Source organism: Coptis chinensis, chromosome 3 (genome assembly GCF_015680905.1).
Source record: "Coptis chinensis isolate HL-2020 chromosome 3, ASM1568090v1, whole genome shotgun sequence".
In the NCBI taxonomy this organism is placed as follows: Eukaryota; Viridiplantae; Streptophyta; class Magnoliopsida; order Ranunculales; family Ranunculaceae; genus Coptis; species Coptis chinensis.
In genome coordinates, this window is record NC_141458.1 from 7088791 (window position 1) to 7113883 (window position 25093).

At 38.1% G+C, this 25093-nt stretch overlaps 1 pseudogene; it reads left to right on the forward strand.

Annotated features, from left to right (window-relative positions):
* Positions 1-11210: 11210 nt before the first annotated feature.
* On the forward strand, positions 11211-20626 carry LOC147507625 (endoribonuclease Dicer homolog 1-like; annotated as a pseudogene).
* The last annotated feature ends 4467 nt before the right edge of the window (positions 20627-25093 follow it).

Genomic DNA, 25093 nt, shown 5'->3' on the forward strand with positions numbered 1-25093 from the left:
AACTGAAGCCCTTCTAACATAAAACTAATAAAAAAAAATGCACAGAGTTTAGTTCCCTAAAAAACTGACAGGATCATACATTGACAGACAAATACACATTCCCTCAAGAGTACTCTTCCCTAAAAAACTAACTAATAAAAAAACCCCACACAAATACACAAAACTAACTATTAAAGCTCCAACATAATCCATACACAAAAAAGAGTCGAGTTGCTGAACACAAAAAACAAAAAAAACATAGAGTTGCAATGACTCGATCTATTGAAGTACTCAAAACACAGTCGAGTACTCAACTAAATACGCCATCTCTTGGCATTCCCTTTAGCCATTGACCATGTCTGAGTTGCAGGTCCTCTAGCCATTGACCTTGTCTGACTTGCAGGTCCACCAGCCATCTTTTTTGGAGTTATTTTCTTTGCAGTTATGGTATTTCTAGTCTGTCTATCCATTGACCTTGTCTGAGTTGCAGGTTGAGCCGTTTTTAGTCTGACAAAACTTGTTGATGATGCATTAGTTCGACTATCCATTGGATCAACTATTGCTGGCATGGATGCTGCTGCTGCTGCTGGTATGGATGCTGCTGCTGGCATTGGATCAACTGCTGCTGGCATGGATGCATTGTTACTAGGACATGTTTTTGCCGGTATGGATGCGGTGGCATGTTTCTTTATTCTTTGGTATGGATGTTGCTCTTGGCATGTTTGTTCTTTGGATCTTCCGGCTTTGCCTTTGGTATGGATCTTTGCTGATGGCATCGGATCAACTTCAGGTATTGGATCAACTGTTGTTGGCATGGATGTAGTGTTACTAGGAGCTGAGTGCTCAATATCTGTTGAAGCAGCTGGATCAAGTTGAGCACTCCATCTACCTCTTTTCTTACCAGGAAGCTATGAACATAAATAAAGAAGAAGTTAACTTAGCTATGAATATAAATGGACACAAAAGAACATACACAAACAATTACCTTTGTGAATATGGCACCATTTGGACCAACTAAGTTTAAAACACCTCTTGGTACAATTGGATTCTTGTACTTGCTCACCTGTTAAAATGAAGAAGTTAAATAGCTTACATGTTTTGGTTTTCTTAATAGACCTTCAAACAACATAAAATAAATTTTAAAAAGGAATACTTACATGTTCTGGGGGTATTTCTTTAACAACATTATCTTTGGCTTTGGCTTTCCTTTGGGGAATACTTACAGTCTCATGTATGACATCATTCATTTCCACATTCATGTAATTACCAGTAATTTCTTCATTCATAGGAGTGTCATCATTCACTTGGTTTTCCTGTAATGAAAGTTAGTGAGTACTCAAAGTAATTAAGTTACTAAAATTTAATTCAATTAAATAAGAGACTTACAGGTGCATTTAGTATCTCTTTACATCCTTTCCTGTTGTGGCCAACCTTCTTACATCTTTGACAAGTCATTTTTCTACCTTTTCTACTAACAACATCTGCTTTCTTACTTGGTGATTCATGGAAATCCTTCCTCCGCAGCTTCTTTGGCCTGCCTGGCATTCTCCTATTCTTGGGTGGCAAAAACTTTGCAACCTTGGTCTTTATCCAGAGATTCTCACCATTCATGGGTCTGAGAAAGTGTAAGTATGCCTTCTTATTGCTTTCAACAGAATACCAGTGTGCAACATATTTCTCAGGTTCATCTCCACTGCTAAACATTGCAGCAATGGAATGACAACAAGGAATTCCACTGAGTTCCCACAGTCTACAAGTACATGTCTTCTGTTTTATGTCCACTATATAAGCTATCGTATCCCTTTAGATTTCAAACTGTTGGTTCCCAAAATAAAATACCCTCCAATGCCTATATTCCAGCTTGTTTGCCTCTAACTTTTCTCTAGCTCTAGGGCATATCGTATCCTCCCATCCTCTCATCATATCTACTATCTTGACCATTCTTTCCATCAACTTCATTCTAATCTCCTCAAACATAGAGATTATTGGTTTACTCTTAGCTTCAACAATTGTCCAATTAAACACTTCACACATGTTGTTCTCAACAGCTTCACAACTAGAGTGAGTTGCAAAAAAGGCCCTTGACCATGCAACTAGATTTTTATCCATTATGTATGTATATGCTGCCTGGTTCACTTTTTTTAACTTCTCCATAGCAGTATCAAATTTTTGAGGTGTACTAGCTTTACATGCCTTCCAAAAAACAAGTTTGAGTTGCAGCCTACAATATTTTTTCTTAAAATTTGCATATATGTGCCTAGCACATGCCCTATACTTAGCCAATGGTAGGCACAAATGTAAAGCCTCTACAAGTCCTTTCTATTGATCTGTGATAACTGTCCACCCTTGCCAATCTAAAATATTAAAATCATTAAGCAATCTGTCAAGGAACCAACACCAAGAGTCTTTGTTCTCACTCTCCACTTGTGCCCATCCAATAGGGAACATTTGGTTGTTCCCATCCCTTCCTACTGCAGTCAGAAGCTCACCCTTGACAAATCTCTTAAAAAAACAACCATCTAGACCTAATACAGGTCTACATCCTTCCAACCAACCCTTCTTCAAACTATGAAAACAAACATACATCCTCTGGAAATGACCTACTGGTAGTGGTGCATCCACTTCCATCTGTACTGGGTTAGGTCTATCAACTTCTATTTTCATTGTACTACCTGGATTGGACCTTAAGATTTCATGTGCATAGTCAGACACCTTGGCATAATGAAGCTCTAAACCTTTGTCAACACCACCTAACACTTTCATCTTGGCTCTCAGACATTGTGTTGTTGTTACTTCTAATGCAAACTTATTCAAGATTTCAGCCTTAAAGTCTGCAAGCTTCCAGGTTGGATTAGTAAGTATCTCATTGTAATACCTCTTCGCAAGCCACTTAGAATTCCTCAGTTTAACACTGTAGTTTCTACCACACTTGTGTACCTTTCTCAATGTCTTGATCTAAAAAGTTGATGAATCTTGCATATAGCTTGCATGCAGCCTCCATGGACACTTTGAAGCACAAAGAGCTAGAAGTTCTCTTGCCCTATTCTTCTTATACCAAATGGATAAACCATTTGCAATTGTGTAGTTGCTCAAACACTCCTTCAACTGTTGAGGAGAGGTAAACTTCAACCCAACTTCAGGCACAAATGTAAACATGTCCTGTTGAGGATTGTAAACAGGGTAATTAGTTATTGAGTTCCCCCTATTGACAACATGAGTGCCACACTCATAATCTGATTCTGACTCAGGAGTGTCATAATCATCACTATCAGTATACTCAGTATCATAACCATCATTAACATGATAAATAGGTACATCCACAACTTCATTACATGGGTTAGTCATTAGTTCAGTAGGTGGTTCAGTAGGGGATTCAGTGATTGGTTTAGTAGGAGGTTCAGTAGGGGGTTCAATGATTGGTTCAGTGGGTGGTTTAGTAGCTGTTTGTTTACCTTTTTTCGAAGCTAACTGCTCAGCCTTCCTCTGTGCATTTGATACCCTAACCTCTAGTAATTCTTCATCATCAATGGCAAAGTCTAAACTTCCAGCTTTGCTGATGTCATCAACACCCCTTTCCTCTTCAAACTCAAACTTAGAATCTTCTTCTTTATGGATAACATACACATCAATGCTTCCATACACAGCAACTTGTTTTAACATTTCAGAAATAGATCTTTCATTGCTGATTAATTTAAGACCTTTTGCTAGAGATAACCCAGGATAATGATAACATAGCTTCCAATAATTGTAGTTAAGTATATAACCCAATTGAGCAACCTTAGCATGAAGATCACACAGGTTCATAGCAGCAGAATCAAGACCATAGTACACTTGCTTATACCAATAGAACAAACAACCATGGTGTAATACTAAGTTGAACTTGTCCACTATATACAAACAGACAAAAAAAAAGTTATCAATAAATTATTACGTTATAATAAAAGTATATGAGAGTCAATATACAATTTCAATCCACAAATCCCCAAATTTTTCAAGCTAAATAAACTAAACAAAAGGGATGACTCAAAGGGAATAACTTTGATTCTAATAAGAACACTTACAGTGACAACCCAACAATCAAGCTTCCTCAAAAGAGCTTCAATTTATTCTTTGTCTTCACTTTGATATTCAATTTTAGTTTTAGGGTTCACACTTTCTATATGTTTTTTGAATTTTTTGGGTACTCTGGGTTTTTTTTAAGTCTCTTTTGAAGTCTGTTGTAACTAATTGGGCTAATTGAGTTTTTTTTTTTTTTTTTTTTTCGATAATCCGGGCTAATTAAGTTATTTAGGTGCTAATTAGATAAACCTAGGTCACGTGGTTAAACACGTGAGGTCCCCGTTAGACAAATTGGACGGAATGAGATGGAAAATAGACGGAGGTACTAAATTGCACCAAATTAAAAGTTCGTGATACTAATAGGCAAGAAACAAAGTACAGGTACCATTTTGGAAAAAAAATGAAAGTACATGGTACTAAATAGTCATAAACTCTTAAACTAAGTTTCACTTAACAAAAGAACAATCATCATATCGTGTTCCAAATCAATATTTGTCTAAGCTTATCTACTTTAATTATTGTGTGATTATTTTCCAGTCCATATGAGCTTCGATAAATTATTTCTCTAAGATTATTTGGCACGTTTCAGAGCCCACCTTAGAAATATTAATCCCTATCCACAACAAAGGAGAATAATATGCACCAAGTTGAAAAATTAGGAATAGATCATCATTGGAGCTACTAAAAAGTCGTACTAATATCAGTGCTAGAGATCGATATATTGCTGGCCTTTGTCCCCTAAATGCAGTTGAGATCACCAGATATGTTTACATATATATCATTCTTCTTAGTGTAAAATCAGACAAACACTTAACTAATCCTTACTTTGTTGTGACCGAATGTTGGTTGACGATGTCCACTGCTGTTAGCAGAATTCATAGCGAGTGCTCCGCTTACTTTTCTTCTTAAGCCAGATAATAGCATTCGTCTTATAGCTGTGGGCATGGTTTGGCGCCGCTTGGTCTCCCAGATTGCAATGAAAGGAGTTTCCAAAGATGTGGTAGGGTACTTACAAGATTTTCAGTATGAGGTTGGTGTTTCTGGTAGAGCGGAAGCAATTTTGCATGCTGCTAACCGTATAGTTTATGCTAACAGTGACAGTACCTCTCTTTCGATGCTACTGGTAGATTTTCAGAATGCTTTTAACATGGTTAATCAGACTACCATGTTAAGAGAGGTTCGTATCCATTGCCCAGCTATTGCCCCTTGGGTCGAGTACTTGTATTGTCAACCTGCGAGGTTATCACTACAAGAAAAAGGGGCTTTAGCCACGGATGACCCGAAGCATTAGCCACGGACCAAAGCTGTAGAATTATTAGCCACAGTCACCAGCTGTTGACATAGTTATAGTTGTCGTAGCAAGGCGTGACACTATTTTGCAACCTTTCGCGACGGTAACAGCGCGTGGGTGTTCCCACGGCTTCGACCGTTGGATCAGATCTTGGCACAGTATGTTTTCACCCATGGTTTTCTTTCCTCAGTATAGATCCGACATTGCTCCAAAGTTTTGGGCGCGGAGCACCAAAATTTCTCTCCCACAAAAAATCGATACCCACAGAGAAGTTGGAACTAATCTCACCACCTCTAGCTTCCACCACCTTTGTAGCAAAAAAAAAACAAAACTTCCACAGCCTCTCTCACCATCTCTCTCATCTTCTTCCCTTACAGTTCGACACTATTATCGGTTCTCTCGCCATCTCTCTCATCAAACACCAAAGTAAAGCTTAAAGGTATCTTTTTAAGTTTTTAGTTTATTAAAAGTTATTTTTTTTTTTTTTTTTTTTTTTTTAATTATTATTTTTTTATTTTGGATGGAAATTGAGTAAAATCAAACTCTTGGGCTGGTGATATTGTAGGTAGATGGTACATGTTACTATTATCCTTCTAACTAGTGGGTAGCAGTATGGCATGTATTTTTCTGTTGGATTTTATTAATTGAACTTTGTTAGTCATTTCTACAGTTCAAGAAAATTAACTAGTGAATTCGTAAAACACATTTTTGTTCCCGAATTGATTTAGATGGGAGCTTCATTCCTCTTACACACTGTGTCAACAAACATAATTTTCTTTTCAAATAACATATAATGAAAACTTTTTTAGATTAAGAAAAGGGGGATAAAGATAAAGAAAGGGAGAATGTGGACTTGAGTTTCGCCATTTTGTTAAGTTGTATATCTAAGAAAAACTTATATGACTCTGTGACTTCCTTTTTGAAGCTATCCACAGTCCCAAAGTATATATAGAGGCGACTCGAGGGAGGGTGGGTGTTCTTAGTCGGCCACTTGTCTGGCGGGGCTAATGGTTTGCCCCGAGACTTCTATAAGTTTATAAAGTGGGTTGGCTTACTGCAAATACAAATAAAATTGCTGTCCAATCTATTATGTAGGATGGAAAACATTAACCGATGGCGGCATGATGCGGTATAATATTACGGGGAAAACAAAGAGCAAAGCAAGAGCTCTTATATGCTAATAACTCTAAGTCGTGTAGATCTCATAATAATGTTGGGGAAAAGCGACTTATTATTATAGATTCTATATGTCAAATGTAATTGTGGAAATAGTAGAATAGAATACTTCCAACAATAGTCACAAAATATATTCTTAAGTCTTTCTTTGATTTATTACTTCATCTATAATAGCCATGCTAAACTTATTATGCCCTTTAAATTGAAATCCAAGAAGAATGAAATAAAGGTTTTGTCTAGATTTATAACAGAGGTTTAATTTAACAAATAAACAAATATTTTCATCTGAATTTCATTTTTGTTACAAAGTTGTTGAACTTTTGAAATGCTTTATTCTGTATGGGTTAAGCTTCACCTCTATATTCTTCCTCATTGTATGCACATTACACTTTCGGTATACAATTTAGACCTGTGATAAAGAAATGTACCTTCTTGATCTACATATGCATTCTTGACAGTTGATATGAGAAATTGATTTGCTCAAATGCCTTTGTTCCTCGTGATAACTTTTGTCCGGCTCGTGCTCACATGGTGCGAGCAACCGGGCTTCAACTTGGTACCGGTCCGTGCACTTCCTAACAGTCACAGGTTTGAGTCTCCAAGTCCACCACTAACACAAAAGCGCGTTTTAATGAATGTTTTCTCTTAAAAGTGTTGTGGTGTTTGTTGACCTCTTAAGTCTTGGTCCCTTTGATATACATTTCTGTGCCCTTCTCCATAATCTCAATTTTTTGGGGAAACATGGTATGAGTATGGCTTGTATATAGTTTGAGCATATTGCACACATTTATTTATTTCAAAAATGGATTTACATTGATATTTGTTTGGTTACTGTCTCTTTTGCTTTATCTGTTACAATTTATTTTTTTTTATTACGAATTGCTTAGGTTTTAAATACATATTTATGTGATTTTTGCTAGTCCGGTAAAAATAATTCATTTTTAGAGATTTTGTTAATTTGGTTAGACATTTTTTGCTTGAGATGAGGGTTTGGGATAGGTGTATTCATGAATGGATCACGCTATTTATCTTGTATATAGTTTGAAGTTTTGAACTTGTGTGATTCTTGTTTATTTGTAGATACGTCATGGAGGGTTTTTCTCCAACTGATAGAAGTAGTTGGGTCAATTTAGACTGCCATGACACCCGCTTTATAAATGGGGTAAACTATTTTATGGACTTTGTGGTAAAAAACTACCGTAACAAGCTCTTAATGCCGTGTCCTTGTCGTGTGTGTAAAAATGGAGGGAAAGCAAAAACCTACGAACTCGTGAGGTATCACATCTATAAAAACCGATTCGACCCAACATATTTACACTGGATATTTCATGGTGAAGAAAGACATGATCCGAATGTGGAGTCCCATGGGAACTCTAATCTGCATGAGATGAATATAAATGATGCATTTACTACCGTGATTGAAGAATTTGGTGGTGAAGAGTTAGATTCATTTCTTGGAGGTCTCGGAGTTGATAATGGAGAGGCACCGGGCATTGATGATGCTGAATCAATATTGTCAGATAAGAACTTTGAAGAGGCCATGAGTGCTTTGTATCCTGGTTGCAAGAATTTCACTGTCTTAAGGTTTGTCATAAAGCTGTTTAGAATCAAAGTTACACGTGGGTGGTCTGACATAAGTTTTACCGAGTTGCTTCAGTTAGCATTAAAGCGTTCTTTGGGCGGATAATAAAGTTCCGAAAGACATGTATCGATCTGAAAAATTAGTTAAGAAGTTGGGGCTAACTTATGAGAAGATCGATGCATGCCCAAATGATTGTATTTTATATTGGGGGAAGAAAAATGAATTGTTGCAAGAATGTCCTACTTGTAAGGTGTCGAGATATAAAATTGCAACAATTGAGGAGAGAAAAAATTGTGTAAGACTACCTGCGAAGCAATTGCGGTACTTTCCAATTGGGGATAGGTTGAAGAGAATGTATGGTGTCGGTTGGGTAGCCAAAGCTATGTGTTGGCACTCCACAAATAGATTGGGGGATGGTGAGTTGGGTCACCCAGTTGACTCATCATCTTGGAAACACATTGATAGGACATTCCCAAGCTTTTTCTTCCCGCGTAATGTTGATTGGGCCTTGCCAGCTGATGGGTTCAACCCTTTTGGAATGCAAAGCACATCGATAGTTCTTGGCCGGTGATGTGTGTCACATATAAACTCCCTCCTTGGCTATGTATGAAACCGCAATTCACTATGCTAGCTTGCTCATTGAGGGGCGGCGACAACACGGTAATGATATAGATATTTATTTTCTGACCGTTGGTCCATGAATTGCAATCCTTGTGGGATAAAGGAGTGCTAGTCAAAGATGCTAATAGGGGTGATGTCTTCAATATGTGTGCAGTTCTCTTATGGACAATTCACGACTTCCCAGCTTTTGGGAACATCTCTAGATGTAGGACTAAGGGGAGATATGCTTGTCCCTCTTGTGGTCTAAATACATCTACTGTGAGACTTGTTCATGGGAGAAAAAATGTTTACCTTGGTCATAGACGATTTTTGCCGCAATTAGATCCAAATAGACTTGATGTGAGAGAATCTACTTTCAACAAGGAAGAAGAGCTCAGGTCACAACCCCTGTGGTGCAATGCGGGGAGAAGGTTAAAGAGTTAACTCATAATCTCAAAGTGAAATGGGGAAAGTTAAAGAAAAGGAAACGGGGAGGTGGTGACTCTGAGGATGAGGAAGATTTGGTTGGGGAAGATGTGGACAGTGATTCTAGTTTTTTGAAGCAGTCAATATTTTCTAAACTTCTTCCATATTGGGAAGAACTCCCCGTTCCTCATAACATTGATGTGATGCACACTGAGAAGAACGTATGTGAAATTCTTATTGCTTTGATGTTGGACGAAAAAAACCAAAGATGATCTCAATGCGCATAAAGACTTGAAACTTTTGGGGATAAAGAAGAAGTATTGGGTGACAGACAATAATCGTAAAAGCGTGGAGTGTTTACGTCTTACACTTGCCGAGAAATCTTTGGTTTTACCACCTTAAGAAACATCTTGGCTGCACTGTTGGTTTTAGTAGCAATTGGAGGATTATTGTCAAGGAGGGGTCCATGGAACTCAAAGGGATGAAGTCTCATGACTATCACATTCTAATGCAACATCTGCTTCCTGTATTGATCCAACACGCATATAAAGATCGGAAGGAGGCCCGGGCTGTTATATTGAGTTTTTGTACTTTTTTCCGTGCTTTATGCTCGAGGAGAATTGATGTTGATTCTTTGGTTATACTTGAGATGGGTATGGCCAGAACCTTATGTGAGCTTGAGAAGATGTGTCCTCCGTCGCTTTTTGTCATAATGATGCATCTTCCCATTCATTTAGCCTATGAGGCCCGCGTGTTAGGACCAGTGTTCTATCGATGGATGTATGTCTTTGAAAGGTATATTTAGATCAAAAACTTTTCACATAATTATTTGGTTTTATTTTTCGTACTTTCTATTTAAGTTTTGTTATTTAAAGGTTAATGAAGCAGTACAAGGATTATGTTACGAATAAAGCACGCCCAGAAGGTTGCATTGCTGAGCGATACTTGAAGGAGGAGACAATGATATACTGTGGAGGATACTGAAGGAGGGTGGCCTCCTTCAAAAGCTAGAAGAGTGCACCGAGGGTTTTGAGGTAACAATGCCTCCTGGTTTGCTCGATGAAGTTGATGAAGTAGGTCCTCTTGGTCCAAGTAAACGTTACCTTTTAGAGGGTGTTGAGTGGGAGCAAGCACGTAAGTGGATATTGAAAAGTCATTCAAAGTATGAAATGTGGGAGAAGTAAGTCTATTGTAGTTTACGTGTATGTATTTTTCAATTACCAAATAGACATTTTTATATTATTTATTGTGCTTTTATTAATGATATTGAACAGAGAGTACAATAACTTCCTCGAGGTCTGCAAGAGAAACACAGGAAGAAAGTCTGGCCAGTTTAAAGTACCTGAAAAAGACGAGTTCATGCCATGGTTAAGGAGACAACTTGATGTTCAAAACCCGAAAGATGACGAGCTTATAGAAATAGCAAGGGGACCAGCACGTTTTGCTATAACATATGAGAAGTATGCAGTCAATGGTTTTTTATTTGTCACCAAAGATTATGAGTTGACTAGAAGAAACCAAAACAGTGGAGTTTGTACCAAGTGCCCAACTACCTTTCGCTCGAGTGCTAAGGATAAAAATCCTATAGAAGCATCTGCTGAATACTATGGTGTTCTTAGGAAAATTGTTCAATTGGAGTACCCAAATACTGATTACAAACCAGTGTTATTCAAGTGCGATTGGGTTAAGCTCCCAAACGGTGTAAAGGTGGATAACGAGTCAAAACTGTTGTTGGTCAATCTATCCAATATGTTTGGTTCATCTCAAATGAATGACGAGCCATTCATTCTTACTGAGCATGTATCCCAGGTCTTTTACTCTAAATACCCAGTCAATCTTGATTGGCATATGGTTATTGAGGTTCCAAGAAAGGTTTACTCTGATATGGACTCAACAAGAGTAGTGTCAGAAAATATAGTTGTGGATGAATCGTTCGCGAGGCCTATCATTCCAGAAAGTATGGAGGATGAGTTTATCTTTAATGAAGAGAATATGGTTGCTGCTGTTGAGGTTATCAATCGAAGAAAAAGACCTAGAAAGAAATGAGATGTTATTTTATTATATGAAGTCTTTTCTTCCGAGAATTACATATTTAAACCTGTTTTGCTGTTTTTTTCTGAATTCATATTTAAATTAGTGGTTCACGTTTTTAAATTAGTGTTTCACATTTTGACTAATTTCTGAATTCATTTTTTGTTATTTGTACATTGATCCTTATTGTATTGATTATTAACTTAACTGTATATGCAAGTGCTTGTTTAATTTGCAGAGTTTAGTTATCGCTTTGTACTATGGCTAGTAGCACATCCCCAGATTCAGCTCACCCACTAGAGGACTCCCCCAACACTAACACTGGTAATTAGTTAATAATTCATGATTATCTGATTAAGTTAATTATTTCCATTTCATCCTTGTATAACATCATCAGTTTTTGCATTATCAGGTGGGTCTGCTACTTCACGACCGCGCTCAGATAACACTAGAGGACCTACTCTACCTATATCCGATCATTTGGAAGAGGGGCAAAGAATTGAACTTTGGCTTAATATCTATAACCAGCCTGATTTTCCTGAAGAAGGTGTCAGCAGGCTATTTAGTGAAGCTGCTCGCCTTGCGGACCGTGAGATCCCATGCTTCTATAAGGATTGGCCAACTATGATGAAACTTAGTAAAGGAACTCACTATAATAGAATCATTAAAAGCTTGAACGACACTTTTGTATTTGTTAATGGTGACGAAGACAAGGGGGTAGACTGTAAGTATGTTCGGGATAAAGTCATGGCCGCATGGAGAAGCCACAAGGGTGAACTGAAAAAGAAATATGTTGCTGGTAAGGATCCAGAAATTGTGAAAATGAAGGCACCAGACGGAATCCCTTTGGAGGATTGGAAAGCTTTTGTGAATCATTGTCATTCAGATGAGTTTAAGGTACTGTCTTAGACATTCTAACGATATACTATATGATATGCACTGTCCTTACTAGCTTATAAGATACAAAGCAAACTGTAACTTAATTTGTGTATGTTATGTAGGCATTAAGTGCGAGAAATATTCAAAACCGTGCAATGCAAATTGAACCAAACTGTGGGGGGAGGACACCAGCACAAGTTTATCGCCGTAAAATTGCAAAGGAACAAGGTGTGTCAGTGGAAGAAGTTGATCGGGGTGATATGTACGTAGAAATGCACACACTTAAAAAAACTGGTACACCCCAACGACAGAGTTTGGCAATAAGTCTTTATTTTATATGTTTTTTTCTTGGATGCTTAGTCAATGCATCACACATATATATATATATATATATATATATATATATATATATATACTATTTAAAAGTGTATGCTTAGTCAGCAGTGATACATCTGTGTTATCTATATGATTTTAGATTTTTTTTTATGTTTTCCATTGAATAGGATAAGATTTCTCAACGTTCCCCTTTGAACTCTAACACGACCTCCAACTCCGACTTTGAAGCATCGACAATGATGTTGTGATGAGGTATGAATTTATACTTTGCTCAATTTTATTTTTATTCCTCGAATTAAAATCTCCAATTACACAGGTTGTTGGTAAAGACTCAAGAGGGCATATCGCGGTCATGGGTTACGGTGTCTCTAAGCCTTCATTTAAGCATTCGCTCCTATTAGGAAGAGATATCAGAAACAGATTAAGGTCACCGAGGAGTTAAAAATCAGTTTGAAAAGAAAATTGATGAGTGAAGGACTCATTTGATGGAAAAGTAAATCAGATTAATGAAAGCGGTGCGAGAATCTTGTCCGCCGGATGCCACCCACATGTAATTCCCCTGTTGGACCCTCTTCTTACGGATCACATGATATATTCTCAGTACGAATCACATTATGACTTAATTTTATTCTCATAGTAATAGTAAAATTTAATGGTTTGTGTATTTGAAATTTTAACTAATGTTATTTTATTTTATTTTTTATCTATTTTTGAAGGGACGATTACATGAATCTTTGAAGTCAATGTGAGAGCCTTTTGGCCCTTGAGAAAGGTTGCATCTGGGAGGGTGAAAAAAGTTGATCCAACATTTAAGATTGGAAATAGAATTTTGGGGGATGGAAAATTCTTAGTTTACATTGAGGCGATTACTGTAGGTTCTTGCGAATTGCCTGAGCCCTATAATCACTTTCGTACCCTTGGTCAAGTTGGGCAGGGACATGTTATTTGGCCTAAGGAATTTCTGCAGTTTCTCCCCCCTCGTTGTTAAAGGCCATTTCCCCTTTTTTAGTAGACACAGTGTCATTTTCATCTTGGACTTGGAAGTATTTTATTTTGTATTAGTCAAGTCAGGATTTTGGACATGTTACTTTGCTTTCTGGATACGTTGTTTTGTTATGGATACTTCCGATGTGTTATTTTGTTTTATGGATATTTTGGTTGTGTTATATGTTAAATGAGCTTGTTTTATAGATATTTTGGTTGTGCTATATGTGGTACTTGCAATTGTGTGGTTGTTTGTTTACTTTTTCAGGTGGCGGGATTCTTTGTACTAATCTAACCCCTTTTTAGCTCCGCCAATGCAAACTAGATATTTGTGTTGCTGGTCCCAAGCTCAGATAAAGGAGGAGGGAAAAGGTGGAACTGATTGGTTTTTGCAGGTTATGAAGTGAAAGCAACCTCACTTGTCCCTTGAAGCATAAGAATATGCAGATTTAGTTCCCGAGTTGAATAAGATAGTGTCTACAATTCAAGTGTTTGGTAAGTATTGCGTATAGCCTTGTTACTTTGATAATTATCCATTTTTTTCTTCCAACCTAACACCTGAATCTCTTGATAGTTTCTTGAAGGTGAGAATTTTTTAGAGTAGCACGAGAGGTTTGAGTTTTCTAGAGGTTCTTCTTGGAATCAGAAAATTCCAACTAGTCCGTGATGTGGAGATGGGAATTTTTTTGCAGGCCGATCCATCGTAAGTACATCTACATTGATAGTGCATTAGTGCCGCTTAAGTATATAAATTATAAAGGAAGAAGGTGGTTGTTTACTTATGTAGTGGTTGTATGTGCCTATTGAGATGCCCAATCGGTGTTCTGTGTTTTCATCAATTGAAATACTCGCTTGTTTAATTTTTATTTGCTATCTAATGTTACCTCTTCGTAGGACCCTTTCCGAAGAAGAGAAGAAATCAATTAGTAAAATTAAACGCATTGGTCAAATAGCTACTGATGCGAAACAGGCAAAATCACTCAAACCTCCGTAAAAAAGATCTTCTTCAAATACTAATTCACTTTCGGACTAGGAACTAGTTCAATTTTTTTTTGTATCAAATGTACAAGTTTCCAAATAAGAAACCAAGTTAGTCTCCCAACCAGACTTCGAGGAGTAGGCGAAGAAAGCATTGATGCGGTTTGAATTGAAATCTCGAGAATATTGGAAATGAGCTTCAAAGGCGGGGTGTGCATACGTACTTTACAGGAAGCATTGGTTTTGGAATTGAGACATATGAATGATGAAGTCCTCGAGTAGTTAAAAAGCGGACAAAGAAAAGAAAGACAAAGGGACACTAGTATTGGAAGATGACACTTACATTACAGGTTGTCTAATTTAAACGCGTGTGGTTGAAATTCTTGAAACCTCAAGACCGAAAGCCCGGACCATGGGTCGATGCAAATTTGTGCAGTCTTGAAATCTGGATCGCTTTTTTTTTTTTTAAAAAAATCTTTGGTTTTATTGATTCTTCATTGTAGCTCTTATTCGTCCTATGTGCTTATCTTTCTTTTTAATATAACCTGGGATTTTAGTTAAATAGATCTTTGCATGATCACTTTTTTTTATTTCCTTACATGCGAGTAATTATCTTTGCTTTGATGGAAATTATAGGTGGTGTCCTCTTTGAAAGTTGGGGAAGATCGTTTACAAGAGTGGGAGAGGCTTTAGATTCCGCAGATAATCGGCATTTTGGAACCGATTCGGCATATCTATTTGGGCGATCTTTTACCTCTTCCGATCCAGGTCTTGGCAATTTGGCTAATCATGAATCCACAAATTCCGCACATTGGAGTCGATGATGCCAACTCCTCCAAATCCAACAAATACTTCGAAAGCGAGTGTTGCGGTGCAAATCCCCTCGAACTTATCTCTTCTTGTGTTGCTACGTTGCTTTCGCGGATTCAGGTATTCGATTAACCCGCATACGGACTCGTTGATTTGCTTATGATGTGCTTTGTGATTTATGTTATTGCTCTTGTCATAGAATATATATTCGAAAGTTAATTGAATTTACGTCAAGTGAACTGATGAGTAGGTTTTGTTTGACGCTGAAGTGGTTGGCAGAACCTACTTGTTATGCTATTTCCTTGCTTCTTAGTACTCATTTGCAGTATGACGAGGATAATCTCAGAAGTGTTCCCTTTGATCTTTATCTGAGACGTGCTAAGACAACCTTGTCTAAATGGAAAGTCCTTAATCACATCATAAGCCTTTTCTCCTTCGCATCACTTCATCGTCCTTGATTTGCTTTCTCAGTCTCCCCAGATTTGGGAATGGTTCTTTCCGCCGTGAACTGCCAAAGTGGTTAGTCTACGACCCCCCTCTTTTTCCGTAAGTGAGAGCACTAGCACCGTCCGACTCCACTGGTACTATTCATCTATATATGGATCACTCCACTGAGCCATCAGCTTAGAATGGAGGGTGAAGATACCACTCTGGATAGTGTTAACTTGATTTCAATGGACGATACTTGCATCTTCTACCGGTTTGTGGATATGGTGGGATGTCATGAATTAAATGTTATGGTTAAACTACAACTAAGGGGAACAATGCCTTGGTTGAAATATCTTTTTTGGAAGATGATCAGAGCGATTCTCCAAGATCGTGGGATGGAGAATTATAAGAGAATCAGATCCGTTAGTAAAGAAGACCTTAACTTTGCCCACCATCGATTTGTGTATGCCTTCTTTATAGAACTTATGATCGATAGTCAATTTGTTTTCTATTTGTTTCTTTAATTTGATTATACATATTGCTTCTTGAATTTAATTATATGCATGAAACCGTATGAACTTCATACTCGTCGACTTTTAATCTATTTTCCTTAGCATCTGGTTTCTCTATTTCTCTCGTGGATGAAACGCTAGTCGCGGAGAGATGACTTCAACGAAGTCACTATCTTTCTTGAAATGGTCCAACCTTTTATATATTTCGAACGTTAGAATGATAAATGTGTGCAGTTTTTAGCGGGCTTGGTTTATTGGCACATTGAGAAAAATTTCTGGTAAAGTTAGCTAGTGAAAGGAGGAAGTCTTGAGGACTTTGGTTGTCCGAGTAGGTGGTAGCACGGTTCAGTATCGAAGGTGATCTAGTTTCCAGAAAACTTTGCTGCAATTACAAAACTAGCTCGAAGTCCGAGGTGAGATATATGATGTTTCAAAGATTACATTCTTACGCCTTGAAGTTTGCATAACCCGTCCTACTAATATGTCAGCAACAATGCTTAAATTGGAGAAATATTTCACTCAAATTGCGTGATGCATCACTTAGGACCATAGAGGTGCCTTGGCCTTTGTTTTCATTTTTGAGAAGGATCTGAATATCGTTAGCCATCCCAGGGAGCCCAAATCGTCCTCGCTAGACACTGAATTACTGAAGCCGAGTAACTGATAGATGATAAAATAGCCAAAGACCCTATTGGGCATTCTCTGCCTATTCCTATTGATTCACCCTCCTCGGACAGTAAGGGAGTTCAGTCACAGCTTGCATTCGAATGTCAACCCGGAAAAACCAAGAACTACTCCTCTGATAACCTCCATGAAGGCCTTCCCCTGCTCCCCAGTGACTCGATCGAGGGCTTATATTATTATTATAGAAACCACTATGGTCTATCAATTGCTAATTTATAACCCTTGAAACGCTTTCATTGGAACTTCCTTTCCGATCAATATCTTTCGTTAGGGCTTTAGTCCAGAACCGATTCCTATTCAATAGAAGAAGTTGTTCGACCCTTTTTTTATTGGACTACTCTTACCTCTAGACCGCTAGACTTAATCATATGGTCTTTAGTGAACACCAATCCACCTTGGAAAATTAAGTTCCTTAAATACCATCGACTCAAGGTTTAGCCCAAAAAAAGAGGGTAGGGGAGGGAATATTTTTGTTCTAGATCGACATCATCTTTGTTTTTGTCTTAGGAGGTCATTTTGTTGAACATCATTCCATCCCCAAGAGAGTTCCCCTTGAACCGTCCCCGGTTCCGCTTTGAACCAACCACTCCACGACATTCTCAAAGCTGTTTGCCTAAAAGGAAAGGTGATACCCGCAGCAGGTGAAGAAGCACCATCCACTTGTCGGAACGAGGCCTTTCTCAACTCTTGGTCTATTGACGCTTATTCGGTCAAGACCTTCGTAACTTGACTCCACGGGGCTCATGCAAAAGCGATCGGGTTAGTTTGGCTTTTAAAGTCGACCAAAACACATTATACCTAGCGAACTAGCGTAGTTTGTGGTCCCCGCATCTAACAGTTAAAACAAATGGAAAAGGAAGTTGAAGTTCGCACAATTGAGTTCTAGAATAAGTAAATGGCAATTTATGGGGGCTAGAGATGCTTTGGATCTAAAGAAGAGCTACGCCTTGTTTATGGTGTTTTCGAAAGAACAGAAAAAGTGACGGAGCTGCTAATCTAATTCAAAAAACGAGAGCCATAAACTATGCTTTAAGTGAACTGGGTCGATTGAATTGCTTTATCGGGTATCCTAGGGACACTTGATTCTTTATTGTTAAATGTCTCATTATGAACTATTCTAAGAGTAATTTCAAGATCGTGTGTGTGTGTGTGTGTGCTAGGTTGCACACTCATTTTCTTGACCTTACAAAACGATGAAAGGGCAAACTACCAGCTTGATGCCAAGTTTCAGGAATCATACTTAAAGAAAGTTGTATCGTTACTACAATGCCAGTTGTTTGAGGGAGCTGTCTATGGTAAAGACGTGAATCATATAGAAGTGGAGAATGGCATTGATCAAAGGGATGGTGTTGTTGATGAGATTGAGGAGGGCGAGCTACCTGACAGTCACAGTGAGGCTTGCTTGCCGGTCTTTATTTATATTTACTAATATAGTTTGTATTGGTTATGGTGCATGCTCCAGTTCAATCTGGTAATGACACAAGTCCATGTTATTCATTTCTCAAATCGTCCTGCAAATTGTATATTGTCAAGAATTGAAATAATAAGTTTGTAATTGGTGTTTAACTGCATTATAAGATTACTTGATGAACCAAATTTGAAAACAAGATTTTGTCTACTAGTAATTAAGTTCTGGGGTGTTGTTTGTTGATGCTTGATGCAACTTTTAGTGTTGTTTCTCCCCTTCTATTTTGTTGTAGTGTTGATTTGATTTCGTTATCATAGTGAATAGTGAGGATATTCTAGTGATACATATAATACGAGGTATAAAAGGCTTGTGAATCATGTATAGTTTACACTCAACTAATTAATCATTTGCTAGACTGTTTTTACTAATTGCTTTGCACTAAGCAGACTTTTTTACAATCAAAGAATCTCACTTGGTAATTTGTTCTCATGTCTCGACTTAAACATTATTAGATCGTTATTCCCCTAATATGTATAATTGTCATGGGTGATCTAATCTTTTTGTTCTTCATATTTTGACATGCTTTTGCTTTACATAGTTGTTTCTAGTGGAGAGCATGTGGATGTGTAGTAGGAGTACCAGTAGGCGATGGAAAGGTGACCCGAAAAGTGCAGTCATTGATAAAAATACTTCTCAAGTATCAACAAATGGAAGATTTCCGTGCAATTGTCTTTGTGGAGAGAGTAGTTCTTTGCGCTGGTTCTTCCGAAGGTAAAAAATTTCACTTCCGACTTGTGAAATTTCACCAGTTCTAATTTATTATTCTTGTTTCCTTGGAATCCTCCGCTACAAGTTTTCATACCACGATTTATTTTCGCCTATTAAGCGGTTTTTACGGAGCTTCCGTCTTTGAATTTCATCAAGTGTGCGAGTTTAATTGGACACAACAATAGTCGAGGAAATGCGGGCATCCCAAATGCAGGACTCATTAGCCAAATTTCGTGATGGGCGTGAGTTTTAGAAGCGATGGTTTCCTTAATTTTGTAATAAAATACTACTTTTGTTCTTCCATTACTAAAGGGATTTTTCCTCTTTTCGCCATTGTGGGGATTCTGAGGTGACTTTACTTGTAGCTACGAGTGTTGCGAAGAAGGCCGGATATCGGGCAATGCAATGTTGTCATTCGTTTTGACCTTGCAAAGACTGTCTTGGCCTATATTCAGTCCGGGAGTCGCAAGGATGCCGGGTCTGATTACATATTGATGGTTGAGAGGTATTATCATGTATCCAATCGTACTAGCACTTACTTGTTAACTTTCCATTTATGCTACAGCTTATTCGCCTATAGTTTTGAAGTAAATGTCGTCCAATGCTGAATGCCGCGTTATGATGGAGTTGAGGTTGAAATCGGGCCCGCTTGTCGTATTGGTCGGTGATAAGTGATACATGGAAAGGGTTGACGTTCAAAGACCTCATTGTAGGTTGACGTTCTGTTATGTTGAGAAGATGTTTGCATTGTCTTAGGCCCATATGTACCTTGTCTTTGTTATGTACATGAGTTACTCGACTGACTGTCTCTCACTCGTGCCTGGGGGCAGGGTGGAAAGGCAATTGTTATGTCCACCTCAACTTTAGTTAGTTTCTCTATTATTGTTTGTTGTACTTCACGCCTCTTAAAGGCAATGAAGTTTTCTTAAAAGAAAATGAAAAATAAAATAAAAAGAGTAATTGACCCGACCGTTCTTTTCATGTTATTTCCAGAGGAAATTTGTCTGATGAAACCTTTCTACAAAATGCACGGAATAGTGAGTCAACTTTAAGACAGGAAGCAATAGTAAGAACTGACCTTAGCCATCTTAAAAGGCGTGCTTCAAGGCTAACTTCGAGTGGATACAACACCGGGTTCGATTGTACCGAGGTGAAGTCAATCGGGGCAATCGTAAGCTTAAATTCTGCGGTGGGTCTCCTCCACTTTTATTGTTCTCAACGCTTAGTGACGATGTGTGCTTTCAATTTCGTAATAGTGAATACAAATCTTTGTTTTTTCGAGAGCTTAGATTGATGACTATCGCTGAACTTCTTTGTTGTAACTCAATTTTTCTGCATCCCTTACAAGGTATTCTATCCTTCGTCCCGAGTTTATTATGGAAAGACATGAAAAGCCAGGGGGTTCCACAGAATACTCATGTAAGCTTCAACTCCCTTGCAACGCACCATTCGAAAAGCTTGTGGGTCCTGTATGCAGTTCAATGCGCCTTGCACAACAGGCATGTTGATATGGTGTCAAATCTAATCAATTTGTTTTTAGAGATCTTCGTAATATACGAAAAAAGTATCACCCTTTATATGTGTTCATTGTGTAGGCCGTCTGTTTGGCTGCTTGCAAGAAGCTTCATGAGATGGGAGCATTTACTGACATAAAGGTTGATATAAAGTTGTACGGAGAAACATGCGCGAGGTGAACTAAGGCATTATTACTTGTACGGGGTGATGAAATATATTGAAAAATATTTGGAAATTCATATTATATTGAGTTTGTGGTAATAAATGCTACAGACTTTTTTTTTTTTACTTGTATGAATATTCATCTCTTTATCTATTATTCGGCAAAGGAATTTTGATTGGGAATGTGGCTTCTTTGTAATATTGTTATTAGGATGGATGGATTATTAGTTGGATTGAAAGGCAAAAGTGGATAAAACTAGTATATATATATATATATATATATATATATATATATATATATATATATATATATATATATATATATATATATATTTTTTTTTTTTAATTCTAAAACGTTTTAGCCACGGCCAATGTCCGTAGATAATGCAAAAAGATGTGTGTGGCAGCTGTACTTTTACCACGGATTATGCCACAGTTTTTATCTCTCACAAAAATAATTGCAACGGCTTATGCCACGGTTATTATCTATGGCACTTGCCACGGCTTATGCCACGGTCGAGAGCTGTGGTCGTTGCTACGGCTATTCCCACGGTCATTATCTATGGCACTTGCGACGGCGTTTGCCACGGTCATTTGCAGTGGCAAGTTCCTACGGCTTGAGCTGTTGCATGGACCGTCGCAGTTACCCACGGTCATTCGCTGTAGCTAACATTTTGCTGACAGGTCAAAACCCCACGGACTTGCGATAGCTGATAGCCGTGGCTAAAGCTCTTTACCAACAGTTTTGGTCCGTGGCTAAAAGTCAGCTTTCTTATAGTGTATATTTGGGGAATGGCTACATATGGTCTGCTACTATGGTCCAACAAGGCGATCCTTTGGGTCCCCTTCTCTTTGCACTAGTGTTGCATCCCCTGATTCTACATATCTAGTCCAGTTGTTAGTTATTACTACAGGCTTGGTACCTAGATGATGGCGACAGCTTTGGGTATGATTCAGGAAGAAAGACCGTCTTACGGGTTGGTTCTTAATATGGCTAAAACTGAGATATTTTGGCCATCATTGGATACCCGTCGCTCCACTCCTAGTCTATTTCCTTCCGATTTGTCTCGTCCTCAGTATAGGGTCAAGTTGCTTGGAGGTGCGGTCAGCACTGATTCATCCTTTGTCATGGGCCTTGCTAGCAAGCATGTTGAAAAGTCTATGAGTTTGATGGATCGTTTAGCTGTTTTGGAAGATTTATAGTGTGAGTTAGCACTCTTATGAGCTTGTATTGGGCTCTCTAAGTTGGTCTTTGCAATTCGTACTTGTCCACCAGCTCTTTTCAGAGAGGCAGCTAAGACTTTTAATCGGCATCTTCGCAGTGTTCTCCAGGGTATTGTGGTTTCTGATGGTGCTGGCTTCAATGATATGCAGTGGCGTCTATCGACAATCCCATTACCTCTGGGTGGGTTAGGTATTTATTGTGCCATTGATGTCTCTACTTTTGCTTTTGTGGCCTCCTGTTGTCAGACTTTTGAGCTTCAGAACCACATTCTTAGGAGTTGTGGCACAGTGCCTTTAGATGAGATTCTTGATGTTGCTAGCAGTGCATTGAGTCTCTGTCTACCCGATTTTGACTTTAACTTTCTGGCTGTGAATGCTACCGTCCCCTCAAAACCACAAAAAGTTTTGGCGGAAACGTTTTACAGTAAGATTGTTGCTGGTCTTGAGAGGGAGTTTGTGTTATCTGCTCGTTAGAAAGCAGTCATTGGATGCTTGCAGTCAGAACATGCAAATTATTTTCTACTTGCTATTCCGATAGAGGGACTTGGACAGCGTATGTCGTCGGTGGAGTATCGTTCTATTCTCCGGTACCGTCTCATGATTCCTTTGTACTCTGATGGTGGTCTATGCCCTATTTGCAAAAAGAGTAGACTAGATGCTTTCAGGGACCATGCAGCACATTGTAGATATTTCCCAGGTTTCAAATACCGACATGATCATGTCATAGATATTTTATGTGATGCATTTTGGAGGGCTGGGGTATAAGTGAAGAAGGAAGCTCCTGTGAATTTTCTCACTGATCCGAATGAGAGAAGATCGACACTTCGGCCTACGGATGTATTGATCTACAGTTGGTCTGAGGGCAGACATGCATGTGTTGATGTAACTGGAGCTTCTCCGTTAGTAGGGCTTGGGAATGGAGTCTTTGAGGTGGGAGAAGCAGCTAATAGAGCAGCGGCAGGGAAAATTGAGAAACACGAGGAAGCTTGTAGAGCTAACCAGCATTGTTTCATTCCGTTCCGTTTTGATACTTTTGGTTTCTTGGCACAACAATCTATTGAGCTCCTTAAGAGATTTTAGAAAGTTATGGACTGCAACGTAATGACAGCTGGTTCTAACGAGTTTGTATTTAGAAAGATAGGATTTGCTATTCAGAAAGGACTTGCGGCGCAGCTTGTTGCACGTTTGTCCTAATTATTTGTAAAATTCGTTATCATTATCAATAAAATTTGCACTTAAAAAAAAAACAAAAAAAAACAAACAAATAGTGGAAAGCCCATAGCACTATTACTGCATACCAAAGTAGGCTTTAGAATTTTTGGGTTGAAAGCTAGTTTCAGTGCATTGATAAATACTTGATTTCCACTTGCTCATGTTCTACACAAATGCTATTTCCAAATGTAGGCTACTAATGACCCTTGGTGCTTCTAATGTAACAAAGATATACTGGGTTGGAGGTACCCCTTTTGAAGGCAAAAAGGCCCCCCAACCACTTCGAGCAAAATTCCCCTTCCTATACAATAAGTGGGCTTTAGCAAATGAAAGGAAACTCGATCACGTCAAACACAACAAAAAACTGAAGTACTCAAGTCACTCACATTGCTACTATATGAGTAACAAAATATTGAAGTACTTTTTTTTTTTTTTTTTTGCAAGCAAATGTGTATATATTAATATAAATATTAAGTTACATTATAGAGTTTCCACCATAAGGAACAAAAGGGCATCTTGTTATACTCTAGGGAAATCTAAAGTATATCTGGTCCTGGTTTTCCAATTTTGTGACAAAAAGTGGTCTTTCCACGCACCATACAAAATCATCCTGGTCTAAAGTGACTCCATGCTTTGCCGCAACGTCCGCACTGAAGTTGGCTTCCCTCCAAGTGTGTGTTATCCTATAGTAAGACAGTGCAGTAATAGCTCTCACCCATCTCGATTTCAGGATCCAGGGAATATGGCCATGATAGAAGGCTAGTGCAACTGACTGTGATTCTGTTTCTAGTCAAACTCTTGTCCAGTTTCTTGCTGCCGCACCTTCCACTGCCAAAGTAAGTGCATGACACTCCACGTCATAGTTCATAACTATCCCAGTCCTTGTGCAAGTATGTCGGGCAGGTTGATGTTAGCACTTTTCAGTGCTTTTAGAAATTTACTTACTATGTGCTAAAACTCAATATTTCCTTACTTTTTTTTTCGATTTTTCTAGTTCGAGTAGGGATTTCGTTCCAACTCCTAAGACAAGAATCTATATGATCACAACTGAAAGCTACACCTTGGAGAACTAAGTGAGAAGGATTTGATAGATAGATTTTTACTACACAAGTTATCTAAAATTTGTAAGTTTGTTTTTGCTAATAAAAGAGAGAGAAAGATAAGGAAGGATTAATCCTACTCATGCAAAGCCTATCTACAAGTCTTTTAGAAACAGGTCACTACCATCTCAATCCCTAACACAATATATCTATCTCTAAACATATCATGCTAGCATGTGGAATTGAAATGATATTTCATCTTCCAACTCCTAGTTCTATTTTACAACAGTTGATCAGATATTAGTCAATCTCTGTCATTTGGTTACAGGATGAAAAATAGAACCTAAGTCTCTAAGTAGTGATTCTGAAATCCTAAATTTGTAACCTGATCCTCATATGAACATCATTAACCCTTCCATTAGGAGGGTTTTAGCTCATGATCATGGGATTACAATGATCATGTGTTATGAGTTATGATATTAAGAAGGAACAAGAAGAAGAATAAGAGAAGAAAACTAACTTTGCCTTAAGGAATGTAGATTTTATTTAGAAGAACAAGATTGTTGCCACCATTAAAACTATTACAAGCTTTCTTACATAAAACTAAAACTAAAACTAAACTACAAGACAATGAATGAAAAAGGAATCTCCAAAAGGGAGTTAATGCTCCAAAATTAGCCCCCCTTATACATAAGAGAGCTTTCTCTCTTATCCCACGTGAAACACCCCCCTCATTCACTTTCTTCTTATCCAAACACTAAACCCCCTTTTGACACCTACATTTATTTCATAATTATCACCTAAATCCAACTAACTTCATTAATTGCATGCAAGGTGTTAACTTTGTGCCAATTATTTGCACCTTGACTTGCATGATGACTCATCAAATTTTGCAGGCCCACATAGTGGGTCCATGTGCAGTGTCCAGTGGCGGTCCGGTCTTTTGACATTTTTATAACTTCCCGCCTATGCGTAGAGTTCGCCGCACTGATCGTCTGAGTAACTCAC